Source organism: Camelus bactrianus, chromosome 1 (assembly GCF_048773025.1).
Source record: "Camelus bactrianus isolate YW-2024 breed Bactrian camel chromosome 1, ASM4877302v1, whole genome shotgun sequence".
In the NCBI taxonomy this organism is placed as follows: Eukaryota; Metazoa; Chordata; class Mammalia; order Artiodactyla; family Camelidae; genus Camelus; species Camelus bactrianus.
In genome coordinates this window covers 94,306,844-94,322,220 of record NC_133539.1, presented here as the reverse complement: position 1 = coordinate 94,322,220, position 15,377 = coordinate 94,306,844, and the positions used below count along the sequence as shown (strand labels likewise).

General features: G+C 36.3%; 1 long non-coding RNA gene across 1 annotated transcript in view; it reads left to right on the top strand.

Annotated features, from left to right (window-relative positions):
- The window catches only part of LOC141578105 (uncharacterized), a 190,465-nt gene that overhangs the window by 117,269 nt on the left and 57,819 nt on the right, over window positions 1-15,377 (top strand). The window contains exon 3 of the long non-coding RNA XR_012508020.1: window positions 1,939-2,077. This is a non-coding gene — a long non-coding RNA (uncharacterized LOC141578105). The remainder of the gene's footprint in view (window positions 1-1,938; window positions 2,078-15,377) is intronic.

Genomic DNA, 15,377 nt, shown 5'->3' with positions numbered 1-15,377 from the left:
GAACCTTACCACACTGGCACCCTGATCTAGGATTTTCAGCCTCCAAAACTGCAAGACAATAAATCTCTTGATGTTTAAGCCACCCAACATATGGTATTTTGTTATGTCAGCCTGAGCCAACAGAGACAAATCATTGCAAATAATCATTTCCTTCTTTTTTCCCCATTTTTATATTTAATCTTGTTTTCATTTAATTGCATTAGCAAGTACTTGCAGAAAAATATTATATAATAGTGATGATAAAATGGCTTTAATATTTCACATTAAACATTACATTTAGGGCTTAGTTTTCAATTTCTGGACAATATAACTGATAATAATGACAATATCTAATAATTATTGAATGCTTAATGTGTTCTGTGCCCTTCATATATAGTGATTAGATTAATCCTCACATTAACTCTCTGAGGAGACTGAATTATCTCCATTTTACAGATAAAGAAACTGAGGCACAGAAGGGTCATGCCAAATGACCAAGGTCACACATCCTCTTCTTATAGCTAGCTTTGCATGCACCATAACATTACAATTAATTGTTTCATGTATCAGTTTCCTCACTATTCTGTACTTCCAGAAGGTTGGATCTCTTAAGACAAAGCCTGGAATATATTAAATATTTAGTAAATGCTTGCTTGGGGAAGAAATGAAGGAGCTGGTTTCCGAGAAAACAATAAATTCTGTTTGGGGTTTGAAAAAAACAGGTTGCCTGCAGAAATTCCGAGGCAGTATCCTATAGACATTTGAATAAATACATCTTAAGCTGGAGAAATATCTTGTCTGAAGCTAAGATTTGGAGTCACAAATTCCAGTTTAATTATGATTTTGCTCATGCTTCCTAACATTAATTTTATATTTAATTATTAAGGATATAGAAATACCACTCAGTAGAGAATTTTATTTAATAGGGGCTCTGAAGTCGTCAGAGTGGTTGAGAATACACACGGGGCGCATGTAAAGTAAACAAAAAAGCTGAAGAAGGATCAGGTGGTACTTCCTGCCGGGGCCGAGGGTATGGCTAGACAACGTGCTTAAGAAACAGGCAGTGTAATTTCATGCCCACACATTTTCTTAATAGCTTTTCTCAAGAAAAACTGTATATATTTTTAAAATCTTCTAGTCTGAACAAGAATAAATTGTCTGGAAAAGAATTTCTTTCTCAGCTCCACAGGTACATCTTATTATCTTATTCTTCCCTCTAGTGATCCTTATTGTTTTTCCTGCTGTTGGTATTACTTAAGCTACAGAAATGTACTTACCCATTGCTTTATTTCCTACTGCATTATCTAAAGTTGCCCCCAATGTCTTTAGTATTCCTTCTTTGACACAGAGAGCCAATTCATATGTTAAAACCACTGACTCATCAAAATAAATTAAAATATGAAAAACCCTGGCGTGCAGTAGTGTTGCCTGCTCACTGATGGGACCAGTTTTAATGAGAGCAAATACAAGGGGCAAACAAAATGCAGGGACTGGAGAGTCAAAGAGAGCACAGGTGTAAGGAACCAAGCAAGTGACAGAGTACGCTAGCAGAGGCAGGGCTCCAGTGTCATATATCAGTTTCTGCGTCTCCCCGACAACATTAAATTCTAGCACCATGGTCTCTCTGGAATTCCTAGAAAACATTTTTTGTCCAGAGTTGAATTTAAACACAGAATAGGGTTAATATAATTCCAGCCTAAAATCAAGGATTAAAAAAAAATTATACCGCCTTCTATATTTATACCCCAAATGCCATTTTGTTTACTTGGTGGGTTTTTTTGTTGTTGGGAGGATGCTTTGGGGGATTTCTTTTTTTCTGCTGAAAGTAACAGAAATCTCAAATAAGACTGGATTAAGCAATAAGAAAAATGTTTATGTTACATAAGGGGGAGTTTAGAGATTCAGCAGCCCAGTGATGTGAACCAGGATATGAGCTCTTTCCATTTTTCTGCTCTGCAGGCCTTGCTTTTTTGTCCCCGTCACTCTGAAGCTAGTCCACCTCACGGTCATGGCTGACAGGGAGCATGAACTGGAACAAGAGGCTTCCTTAATCACATCCTGCAGAAGGCAGAGAAAACATCTACCCCAGTTGTAGAAGGTAAGATGCTTGTTGTGTCGAATTGGGCAAACCTGAGATGCATGCACCAATACAAGCCATTAAGTGTGTTCTAGGTGCTCATCCTCATTTAGACAAATCAAGAGCCAGTCCTAGGGTTTTGGATGAGAAATACACATGAAAAAGAGGGGTTCTTTTTCTTGAAAAAAGGGGCAAGTAGAAGCTAAATTCGAAACAGATCATCTTCTACATCCCACCAGAAAATCTGAGGTAACAATAATAGGCACAGAGTTCACTGTGTTTTGCAATCCAAGTACTTTCTGTCATTTCATTGCTATATAAAATAATTTAATTGTACATTAAAATATCATGGTTTATTTGGGTATTTCTCATGAAAATACTGATTTTCCCTTAAAATAAAGTTGAGTATGATTGCATTGCACCATATTCACAGAGCCATTCTGATCAGAAAGAAAAGTACTACTAATTTTCTAATGAGGCTGAATGTTAAACTCACCAGAGATCCAGCAAACAAATGAGATATACACACACTTCTGCATTATGGAAGATAGAAAGATAGAAAATCTTAAATAGTCATGATTTTCCTAGTCAATCAATGGCATATTTCATTTTTTTAAATATTTTTTACAGCAACTATATACTTTATTAGTAGTTTTCACAGTGATGTTAGCACAGAAACATTTTATTTTGCAAATGAAAGCTTGCATGAAATGCTAGTATTTAAGATAAGTAAAAAGTGGAATTACTCTGATTGAAGCAGGAGTTCCACCTACTTATTTCCCTTTTTTGTCTCCACTTCTCACCATGGTGGAAATCGGAGGTGGGTGGAAACTGGTCTGTGAAGCAGTTTGAAAACAAATGCCCTGTATTATTGCCAATTCTAATGGAATGAGAAAAAAGTAGAGGACTCTTGGAATTAAAAATGACATTGCCAATAATGCTGATTTTTCTGTGAAGACTCAGATTCACATCCTTCCTAACATTAATTTTACACTTATTATTAAAGATGTAGAAATGCTGGTCAATAGAGAATTCCATTTAATAGAACACCATATTATTATCAAGAGGATGCTGCACTGTGAACCAAATATTACATAGGAAAATAAACAATGTTCATGTTTGAGCACCAGATAAAGAGCTATAAACTTATTGTTGAAAAAGTGACTTCTTTTGCAGATGCATCATTATACACTCTTTTGTATGTAAGGTTATTTTCTTATTACTTTATCTTATCAATTATGTCCTGCAGATCAATTTCCTTCCAGTTTAATTGTGATTTTGCTCACACACTTGCTATTACCAAATCAATACAAAAGAGTATAATACATTATAAGCAAACATGCCATTGTGTGATTAGTGGTATAAGAAATTTCAAATAAGCCATATTGTTTGTCACCATAACTCTTTTTTAACATGATAAAGAGTTTAGTTTATCCTTGTATTAAGGTATTATGTGTGGAGCTTGGATGGCCTTTCAGATCTGTGATGATTTAAGGAGAGCAGGTCAAGACATTGCCCCCCCATACCAGTGACCAGTCATTGAGTCTGGCTGTCCCCAGGGAGGGGAGGTACATAACCTTGAGTAAGACAGCTCTTCTGCTGAGGACATTCCCAAGGAGGGTTCAACTGTGAGCCGACAGCATCCAAACTTCCCCACAGCTGAGGTAGTAAGTGTCTCAGTCCTGCAGGGACATTGGTGATGCATCACAGAATCAACTTCTGACTCCAGCTTTTTCCTCTGAAACTTAATCATTATATATAAATAACTTGGCATTTATCCTGCTTTTTTTGAAATGAACTAGCAGAATAACCACATAGCATTAAATGGATAAGGGGAAGTTCTCCATAAAGAAGAATCCCAGCTAACAAATGAAGAAGGAATAGAATCAACATTTTGTAACTCCTAACTAAAAATTTGATTCAGACAGTGGTCATCAACAGATGCCAAAATTATCAGGGGCTATACTAAAGGAAAACTTTATAGTGAAAGGATCAGAGTGTCATCCCCTGAAAGTCGTGAATTAATCTTAGCATAAAAATGGGACACTATCTGCCTCCTACATTGGGCGAATGAAGTACACATGCCATATATGAAGTATTTGGGTTCAAAAAATTAGAATCTGACTTTAGATCTAAATTTAAGTCTTCCAATAGGAGAAACAAGTTAAACTACACCACGAAAATGCAACAGTCAAACCCAGGAAGTGAGATTTTGTACAGGTCCATGGACGAGATTTCTTCAATATGCCAATGGCTTGAAAAAAATGAGTATTGGGCAGATGGGGGAGAGAGGCTTAAGATAAATAATAACCATAAGCAATGTGCCAGCTCTTATATGTAGATCCTAATTTAAACAAACTGTAAAAAGACATTTTTAAGAAAATCAATGAAAGTTGAGTATTATATAATATTAAAAAAATTTATAAATTTTATAATATTGCCATTGTAGCAATATTAGAAAATATTCCAACATTTTTGGAAATTAATGTTAAAATATTAAGAAGTGAAATGACATAATGTTTTGTATTCATTTTAAACTACTCCAGCCAAAAAGGAGAAAAGGTGGGGAGAGGTGGCAGTGATGGGGAAAAGAAATGAAATAAATATAGCTGACTGTTGACAATCATGAAAGTTGTGTAATCAGTATAAGGGTACACAGGACTATTAGCTCTACTTACTTGTATATTTGGAAATTTCCATAATGATTTTTAAAGACAAAAAAATTTATTTTCTAAGTTTCATGAGGTTTTTCTTTCCCATTCTTGGAAAGAATGAGAAAATTGGAGACTTTATAATGTGTTTAAGAACATGACTGCAGAATGGTTCAATTATAAATACAGCACACACCTTGGAATTTATTCATAATTAAATGAGAAATATGTGGCAATTTAGAACTTCCGTTATGTGAAAGGAAAGAAATCATTATTCCTTCTCTGATAAATGTTGACTGTTCAGTGATGCTATTGTTGTATTAACATAGAGCAAATGACAGAAGAATATGTTTCCTTTAATAAAACCCTATTATTCTATTTGTAAAGAAGTGATTGTATCTCAGATGTCTAGCCCCAAGATGAAACTGTCTAGCATCATTAAAATTCTAGCCCAATCTGCCTTTTAATTAAAACTCCCTTTAAAATATGCAAGGGGAAATTATACTTTCATAATCCATTTATTGCATATCAATTTCCCAGAATAATCCTTTGATTATATATTTGTACTAATTTCCGTGTATATATAATATGTAATATATATTTGAATACTTTGACAGAATTTTTAGGTGATGTGTCATAGTATTGACTAGAAACATCATTGATACCAAATTTGGAGCTACAGAGTAGAAGATGTAACCATAATATTAGTCAGGGCCCCATGTGTTCTGTCCTCAGCTGTGAGTCATATCTATATCTAAATATGCAATCCAGGTCTCAAAACTAATTTCAAATGAACTTCAATTTTTTTAGTTACATCTCTCAAGAAATATCAAGAATCTAATTCACAGTTCATGACAATGCTTGTTAAAATTTGCTCTCTTCACCTTCCCTCAGTCTCTCATAACCCCTAGATTCTCTGGACTTGTGCTATCCAATAAAGTGGTCATACATGGCTATTTAAATTTAAATTAATTAAAATTGAGTGAAATTTAAAAGTTCCTCAGTCTCTCTACTGGCATTCATGTACTTAGTAGTCACGTGTAGCTAGTGATGATGTTGTTGGACATTTCAGGTGGAGAACAATTTCATAATTGCCGGAATTTCTATTGGACAGCTCTGCTCTAGGGCCTCTCCTTCAACATACCACCAAATTCTTTCTGACACCCGCCCAAGATGCCATCTGTCACCCCCCAACTTCCTCAGATCTTTGAAATGAAATGGCAAACACTCTGTTTCAACCCTTTCTCCTTTTCTTCCACATCTCAGATCACCTCCTTCTCTACTATTTTTTTTTTTTAATTTTATATCACAGATCGATGCAGGGATTGAGCTGACAAAGACAGAAAGCTCTCTAAGAGAGATGTAAGCATGGAATCAGGCAGGAAATATTTATATGTTAAGACACCTTTCCACAATCACATCGATATAGTAATTACTATTATGTACTAAACATCTTCTGATGGACTCATTTCTGGTGCTCGTAATAGTCCTTGAGAATGAAAATTACTTCCATTTCATTTAAAAAACAAAAACCTGGGGCTTGGAGAACTTCAGTCTGTTATGTACAGTGGTCCAGCTAGGAAGGAGTTAAGGCCAGAGGTAGACACATTATTTCCTAAATATAAGACCTGTGTTCTCTCTGCTCCATCACACTGAAAAACAGTTTCTCTCTGAAGATATAAAAATGGACATTCCCATGGCAACACAAAAAGACAAGGGTAAAATTCCCAAAGATATCCCTTAGATACGCTAAATGAGAAGCCTCTGCCACATGTACATTTTTAAATAAACTCCTTGAGGAAAGAAAAACCTGCTTGATCATATCCCAGCATAGTCTAGCCATGGGCATTTTAAAGATTCAAAATTCATTATGAAAATGACTAAGAAATGCTTTCCACTTTGGACTTCAACACTTTCCAACTCTTCTAGTTTGGCCTTAAAAATAAGTACAAAATGTATAATCAAATAAGCAGATGGAAAAATGCCAGTTTAACCCTCATTACTGATAGTCTATGCAAAACCATCTGATTTTAATCTCCCCACTTGATTTACCTCATGCTTTAAAAATCTGTCCAGCCCGTGAGGAATAAATACAAAACGAGGATAGTATTATATTCTAGGGTTTCCCAGAAATTCAAATGTGGGCATTACCAGTTTGCTATAAAAATCGAAATAGGAAGTATTTTAATTCCACAAGCAGAAGCATAAAACTAACTTATTTCCCCCTCAGAAATCACATTAAAAAATATTTTCCTTTTCTGGAATTTAAGGAGAGCTTGGTTTAGAAAAATACAATGATGCATTTAGAAGAGAAAATGGGAAGATAGTCCTTGCTAATCTCTCCATTTTCCTTTTCCCAGTTCTTCAGTATATTTCCATTTAGTCAATAGTAAACTTGTTTTTTAGAGTGGAAATTGGACCAAATTCCAGCCCAGAGTAGTGGTATTTTTCTCTTCCTAGCTTAGGAAGTGTATGTGTATCTCTAGACAGACTTTTACATACATTATTTAATCAAGCTATACAACGGTTTTGCATGTAAAGTGAATTTTGGGAATTATATTCACTAGTGTCTGAGCGCTCTTTACAAGCACTATATGTGGTTTCAAATATTAACAACTGTTGAATGGGAAGTAATATGATTTTCAAATACTCTATCTGTTCAGTGGAGAAAGTATAGATTTTACTGAATCTTAATAGACTGAAGAATTAATTTATTCTACTCTTAAACATGGAGTATCACAGAACCAAAATAAGAAAAAGAGACTTAAACACTGAGATGAGACCACTACAATGACTTTCAGGGTAGAAAGAAACCTCATGTCAGCTGTCGTTGTATCTGTATGTCTTTTCACGGTCTTTTCTATGTTTTAACTTAGCTAAACCTGAAATATTTTCCAACTCTACTGCCCTGGTTTTGCAATTAGCAAAGCATTCAATCCTCAGGATTTGTGAACAAGCTTTCTAATTAGTCCACAAACTATAGAAATAGGTTCTAATGGTTGTCTAGAAGTAGAAATAATAGAACATCACCAAAGTGAAAGCTCAGTTACTCTCACCCTCTTTCCAGGTCCCACTCAAATGTCACCTCCTCTCTTCCCTGACACCTGCAAAGTGGCATCTCCTTCCCTTCAATCTGCCATTATCATGTATGCCAAATCTAATGTATTCATGAAGAAAAGGAGTTTATTCCCAGGTAATAGCAGAAGAATTGACTAGAAAGCTAGAGATGAATGGTTCAGCAAAGATCAGCAATTAAGTCATCCAGTGGGATCAACAATTTTATAAACACTGTCGGTCCTTGATTCACTCTGGAAGTCATGCTGGTCCTAAGAAATGCAGAGCACCTGGATTTACAGCTCCCCAAAACTGCATGGGAAAAATAATTCTAAAGCCAGAATCAGGCACTGCCCTGAAATGAGGGGGAAGGCAGAATGAGCAAACATCCACTGCACCATTCATTTGGCAATTCATCAGGCTCTGCCTAACAATGCCCTCTGGTTTTCATCTTCAAATGCTATTTGAATTGCATTTTATTATGTAACTTTTGATTAATTTACTTACATCTTATTTGTCCTACTAAATTGTTAGCACTTCAAAGGCAAAAATAACATGTCTTTAAATCACTTCCAGTGCTTTGTACAAAGCAAGTGCTCAATAAAATTTTACTGATTTAAGACTAGAAGTTATAATATCTTAAAGGTATGTTTTATATCACCATAAAATCACTTTCTAGGTTCTTCAGCCATTTATTTTGGAAACCCCTTTAAAAGCCAGGTTTTTGATATTTGCAGCTGTTTTTTTCTTTCAACAGTATTTGATATTTCCTTGGCAAGAGAGGCTGCTGGAATAGTTGCTGAGTATGGGAAGAATGTGTCAACAAATGAGCTTAGCATTCACATAGGGCTTATTTAAATCTTAAATATTTACTTAACACTCTGAAGATATCAGTTATTGCCAAGTAATGAGACTATGCCCAATAAACGAAAGGATCTGAGCACCAAGAGTCAAATTATGTCAGACTGCTTTCAATTCTGCACTGAAAATACTTCAAATTAGACCAGGTTCCAACTATCTGCAGTGAACAAAAGGCTCTGCACAAGTGGTTTATCAAGCAGAACCCAGAGCTTGTTTCCTGCAGCTGTCCCTCACAGGCACCCGTGGGCTGCAAGGCAAGTCATGGAAACATGATGCCTGCCTTTGACACTAACTGGCTTTTTCCCTCTGGGTACCATTTGTTCCCTTTGGTCTTCAGCTTCCTCTCCCATAACAGAAAGATGCTAGACCAGAAAGTCTCCATGGTCCCTCCTGACTCTGTTATTGTCCAGGTCTGTGTATCTAAGTCTCCCATCTTCAAAACAGCACCAAAGCATACTTTATACCTAATAATAATAATAATGTCTAACATTCACTGAGTCTACACTATGAACTAAGCTGACAGTTTTACATAGCTGTTATTATTATTTAGCCCAGTCATATCAGGTAGCTGCTAACCACCGCCATTTTCTATGTGGAAAAAAATGAAGCTAATAACTGTACATGAGAAACTTAAGTTGCAACTAAGTAACAACTTACTAAGAGAACAAAACTAAAAAGGTTTTGGGTAAGGACTTATATCCAACTCTAACTCACTCCAGAGCGTGAGCTAATAGTTGCGACAGTCTTGCAAATGCCCAGTCACCATACGGCAGCCATGTTAAATCAGTAGACCAGAGAGATCTACCTTAAGGTACTGACTGGAGGCAGTGTTTCAGAGCATTGAGCACAGATTCATCAAATGTCCACAACCATTTTAATACCAGAACACAGATCCTTTTTTGTCATAGTACTACATTTCCTCATAGTAATTCCTTCACTTGTCACCACCATGTTCAAATGCATGGACTGTGAAAGAAGAGTAGGTGAGAGACCACCACTCAGCCCACCATTATCCATGGAATGTCTATTTCCATGGGTTGTATCTGTCTAGATTGAGTTAGGAGACTTCAGTCTCAATTGCTTAACAGCAGTGGCTAGTCAAACTCAACAGATTTAGAAAACAAACTAGTGGTTACCAGTGGGGAGAGGGTAGGGGAAGGATGGGGGTTAAGAGGTGCAAACTGTTACATATAAAATAAACAAGCTACAAGGATATATTGTACAACCCAGGGAATATGGCCAATATTTTATAAAAGCCATAAATGGAGTATAATCTTAAAAAATTGTGAATCACTATTGTATATCTGTAACATATAGTACATCAACTATGCTTCAATTTAAAGAGAAAATTTTTAAGCAGTAGTTGGTTTTTATAGGTGATATCTCTGGAAGGGAAGATCAAATCTCTGTTTGATTACTCTATTGGCTGAAGCAGGAACCTTACCTTAAACAAAATTGTACAAAAGTAGGTTTATTTTTGTCACCCTCATTTTCTCAATACTGCCTACACTTCCCTCTTTCAGTAGTGCTTCTTCACCCTTCTCAGGCTGTATACTCTCATTCTTCCTTTCAAAACCTGTTCTTGGAAACTGTTGAGACACATAAATGTCCCAAAGTATTTAAGAATGAAAACAATTAGAAGGCATGAATGCTGAGACCATCTGTGTTAACATGGCTTAATTAAGAATATCGCTCAGCTACGTCAACATGAATTAGTTGTCTGTTCCAGGAAACTTTGCCTAAGAAAGATAAAGCTATAAACCAACTTTAAAAAAAAAAAAAAAACTCACAGAGAAAAAAATGTGACAATGAGTGTGTATATGTCCATGAATAACTGAAAAATTGTGCTGAACACTGGAATTTGACACAACATTGTAAAATGATTATAAATCAATAAAAAATGTTAAAAAAAAAAAAAAAACTTCGTTGTTTGCTTCAGGAAATTCCCACAGATAATTATCAGAGACAAAAGTCTGCTCACCTTGGCAAACATTTGCTTATCAAACCAAGTTTACTTACCAAGGCTTGTTTCAAGACCTTCGTATCACAGGGTCCACCAATTCTAAGCTATTTTAACATAAACTTTGCCCAGTCCAAATCAGTTCTAAATCTCGAAAGACCTACTTCAAACCACTTTGAGCTCAGACACCAAAGCCCTAAAATTGTACCACTTTCTGAGGCACTGCTGGGATTGGTAAGGTGGTGGTCTCCCTTACTACAATGGGTTCTAATAAATTTAGCTTTCCTTTATTAATAGGTTGGTGATTTGGTGAGATGTCCAACAGTACTACCTGTAAGATGATATAACCTCTCTCTCTCTAGGTCACAGCAGCCTGGGAATAAAACTTTCAAGTAATATTTCTCTGACAAGTTAATGGTGAAGACAGAAGTCTGATATGTCCATCTAGTCATAATTGGGGAACCTCAAGTTCCCCCAAATTGCCCACCTGTTTCTAGAAGACCCTAGGTCTAGATGTACTTGTAAACAAATCTTAGTGTCCACTCACTGCTGGGGCTTATGCTGCCTTCAAACTTAAAAAAAGGAAATGGCACTATAACTGGAACCCATTATCCAGCTTCTCCTTTGGCTGTGGAAACTATTGCTCTCTCCTTAAAGTCACTGTCCCTGCTGCCCACCACTTAGATCATTGCTGTTTTAGTCTTCTGAGGTTGACTGTGTATCCAAAGCTGACCAAAATCACTGCTTGTCATATCACTGCCTCCAGGGCTGAAGTTGGGGAGGATTCCTGGTGAGGGATGCTTCCAAAACCATGAGGTTACACTGTGTAAGCCATTACCTGCTCCACATACGTATATGACCAGTGGGAGGTCACACATCACATTACTGAGGACCATTTGATCGGGGAAATAAGCAGAACACAAAGGTTCAAAATAGTCATTTATTCACTGATTCCTTCTTTCACGCATACAACAAATATTTAAGTATCTCCTGGCTGTGACACAAAGGGGTTCACTAATGTCCTTAAACTGTCCTCACCAAGCCTAACAGCAGGATGAGGAAAGAGATAATGAAACAATGGAAATACTGAATGACAAATTTAGTGTAGAGAAAGAAGAGAGTGGTATAGGAGCAAAAAGAAGGTAAAAATCAAGGAAGTCTTCCTGGAGCAAACAATCTGTGAAGTTTCAGAAGCAAAAGAGAATAGCATATATTCAAGGAACAAAATTTCAGTATGGCAGAGCATATTGTGAAGTGGGAGAATAGGGGATATATGAAGCTGGGGATTTGGAAACAGACCATGGAAAGTCATGTTGAGGAATTTGGAATTTATTTGCAGGGGAGAAGAAAAAAGACTATTAACAGCTTTAACCAGGGTATAAATCTATCAAATTTTCAGAGTGGTTACTCTGGAGACATTGTATAGAATGAATTTGAGGGAAGCAAACAGGAGGAAAGAATATCTACTAAGAAGCTATTGAAATGACTCAAGTGAGACATTAAGGTTTCCTGAACTAGTGTGCTGGCAGTGATAATGGGGGGGAAAAAGTTGGGACAGATTTGAGAGGAAATAGAGTTGATAGTCCATGGTGATTGGCTGAGGGAGTGAAGGAGATGGAAAGTCATCATTCTCAACAGATGAATTAGGTCATGTCCCTCAGCTCAAAGCCCTGATATGGCTCCCATCTCACTCAAAATGAAAGCTAAGTCTTTACAATGGGCTTCAAGGGTGACAAGTTTATGCAACACAGCCTCATCCTAGCCCTGTTGCCTCAGTGACTTCACCTCCCACAGCCCTCCTACAAGCTCACTCTACCTCACCCACTCCAGTGTCCTGCTGTTGCTCAAACATTCCAGGCATGATCTTGCCTTACTGTCTTTGCTTTTGCTATTTGTTCTGCCCAGGTACCAGTATGGTTCACACCCTTGCCTTCTTTGAGTCTTTTTTCAAATATCACCTTTTCAGTGGGTTCTCCCCTGATCATCCTGCTAAACATTTTAACCCCCATGACAGTACTCCCAAGTTTTCTCCTTAATATGTATCACTTTTTGATTTACAATATACAATAGTTTACTCATTTATTTTGGTTATTGTCTATCTTTCACTGCTAGAACATAAGCTCCTAAAAGGCAGGGGTTTTTGTCTTGCTTTGTTCATTGCTATATCCCCAATTCCTAGAACAGCCAGTAGATAGCAAACACTCAATTTTTATTGAATGAATTAATAGACAAACTCCATATCTGTAGCCTGACCAACTGGTCAGATGGTGGTTCTGATGGCTGAGATAGAAGTATGAGAGTGGGGAAGGTTTGCACAGGGAAGCTTATGAGTTTAGTTTGGGATCATTTGGAGGGTCCCCTTGCCCAGTACCACAGCTGTAATACTGAAAGTGTGATGCTTTTACATAAGTCAAAACCGTTAGCAAAATTTCACTTTCTTACAACAACAGAAGCCAAACTCTTCTCTAAGAGAGCAACCTGTAGAGTTACAGAGCTGCTCTCCCTGATGGGGCATCTGCATTGGTTTCCTGCAAATTAACCAATAACACAGTGAATCATTGTACATCAAAAAGTTGCCAGCAGCCCTGCACTGTTCAGCATGGCATAGAACATTCAAGTGATGTGGATACTCAGAATAAATACGCTTGGGGATTCTATTTGAGGTCTTGTATATCTTGTATATCTAGACAAAGGATTGGCAAATAACCATCAGATATTGTTGAGATAATTTACTCAACTTTTCATCTAGCAAGGGTTAACATTTATTCCCCAAATTATAAGTCAGATATCTAATAAGAGACTAATGGAGAGTAAGATGGGTTAAATTGCAGAGAAAATGCTAACAAGGTGGAATTAAATTCTTGGTGCCTATATTTGTTTTCCTCTGTTTCCTTAACGATGTAGAAACCCTAATTAACTCTAAATAGTGTTTTGCACTCTCAGCTGAGAATAAGTTTTCAAAATCTGTACTTTTCAAACTTTAGCATGCATCAGAATTCCCTGGAAAACTTATTCTTACTGGGCAGCAAACCCAGAGTGTCTGATTCAGTAGATCTTGAATGGGCCCCAAGAATTTGCAGAACAAGTTTCCAGGTAATGTAAATGCTCCTGGTCCAGGGACTACACTTGGAGAACCATTGAAAATCAACAAGACTTTCCTGGGCCAATTTGTGAGCCATTTGACCACTTTACCTGAGCTCTTTGCTGACTCCCAACTGAAGTTGGTTGAATTGAATATCTGAAAATAGAACCACCAACTGGTATAAAATTGGTACAAATTATTTTTTGAACTTCCTTTTATTTAATTGGGTTTAATTCTGACATTTTATATAATATAGGCTGTCAGTTTCTTTTTCTTCTCTTTTCTTTTCTGTAATTTTTGGTTAAAATGGAAGTGAGCATGTACATTAGCGTGATGGGATTAAGGTTGTTCATTGCTGAGCTAAGCACAATAATACTGTGTGCATTATGTTTCCTCTCATATATAACTTTTTGTTTTCTCCTGAAGTTAGTAATTTCCTCATTTTCATTTGCATGGTTTCCTACAGTTTATCACTGATGTGACAGATCTTTCCAGTGCTTATTGATAATATTTTCCAAATGATCAAACACATTGGATAATACAACTTTTTTTTTTTTTTTTTTCTTAGAGACCCCACTCCAACTTCCTGCTCTAATCTGACAGGTAGTTTTCTGGGCTGGCTGAACAATTATTATCCAGAATATTCTTTGTCATTTTCCTGTGTTGGATCCACTATTTCTTAATCCCAGTTCTTCCTCCTATTTCTTGACTGACTTTCTTACTTTGTTAAAGCATGTACTCTAGTCGTATCATTTACAGATAAGGTAAATTTTATGAGTTGTATGCCTGAAAAATTCTGTATTCTTGATTAAATGGGTACAGTATTTTAGACTAAAACTTATTTTCATTTCAATTTTTGAAGGTTTTGCTATATTGTTTTCTGACTCCAGTGTTTTAAGTGCAAATTCAGATGCTATTCTGATTTTCTTTTTCCTTTGTATGTGACTCTTGACTTTTCTCTCTTAAACTCTTAGGATCTTCTCTTTCACCACATTTTCTAAACTTCCACATTAATGTGCTTTATTGTGGATTTTCCTCATGGGTCGGGCACTGAGTGGGCTATTTCAGTCGAACATCTCACACATTTCAGCTCAGAAATTTTCTTATATTTATTTGATAATTTCCTATTTGTGTCTGCAGGACTCCTATTAAGTATATCTTGAAGGTCTTTTATTATTCTTTAAATTTTTTATTTACTCTTTCCAGTGTCCCATCTCTGTCTTTTTTTAAAGCTTTATAGGTGCTTTTTGCTGCTTTATCTTCAAAGCCTTCTGTTGAATTTTTATTTTAATTCTATTTTATTTTATATACAATTTTATTTTAATTATTTTAGTTAAATATTTATTATATATTTAATTTCTAGGAGCTCTTAGTCTCTTTCAGAGCATCCTCATATCTTTGAGATCATTAATTATGACTTGGATATTCTTTGCTGCTTCATGTATTATTTCTTTTTCATCTAACTTCTTTTGGTCATAATTTGATTTCTCTCTTTCATTTGGAAGCTATTTCTCTACGTCAGCAGATCTCAAACATTAACCTGCATCAGAATCATCTGAAAGGTTAAAACACAGATTACAGGGCCTCATCCCCAGAATGTTTGATTCAGTAGGGCTGGGATAGGGCCAGAGAATTTGCATTTCTAACAAATCTCCTGGTGCTGCTAATACTTCTTGTGCAGGGACCAAACTTTGAGAACTGCTGTTTGGGGTG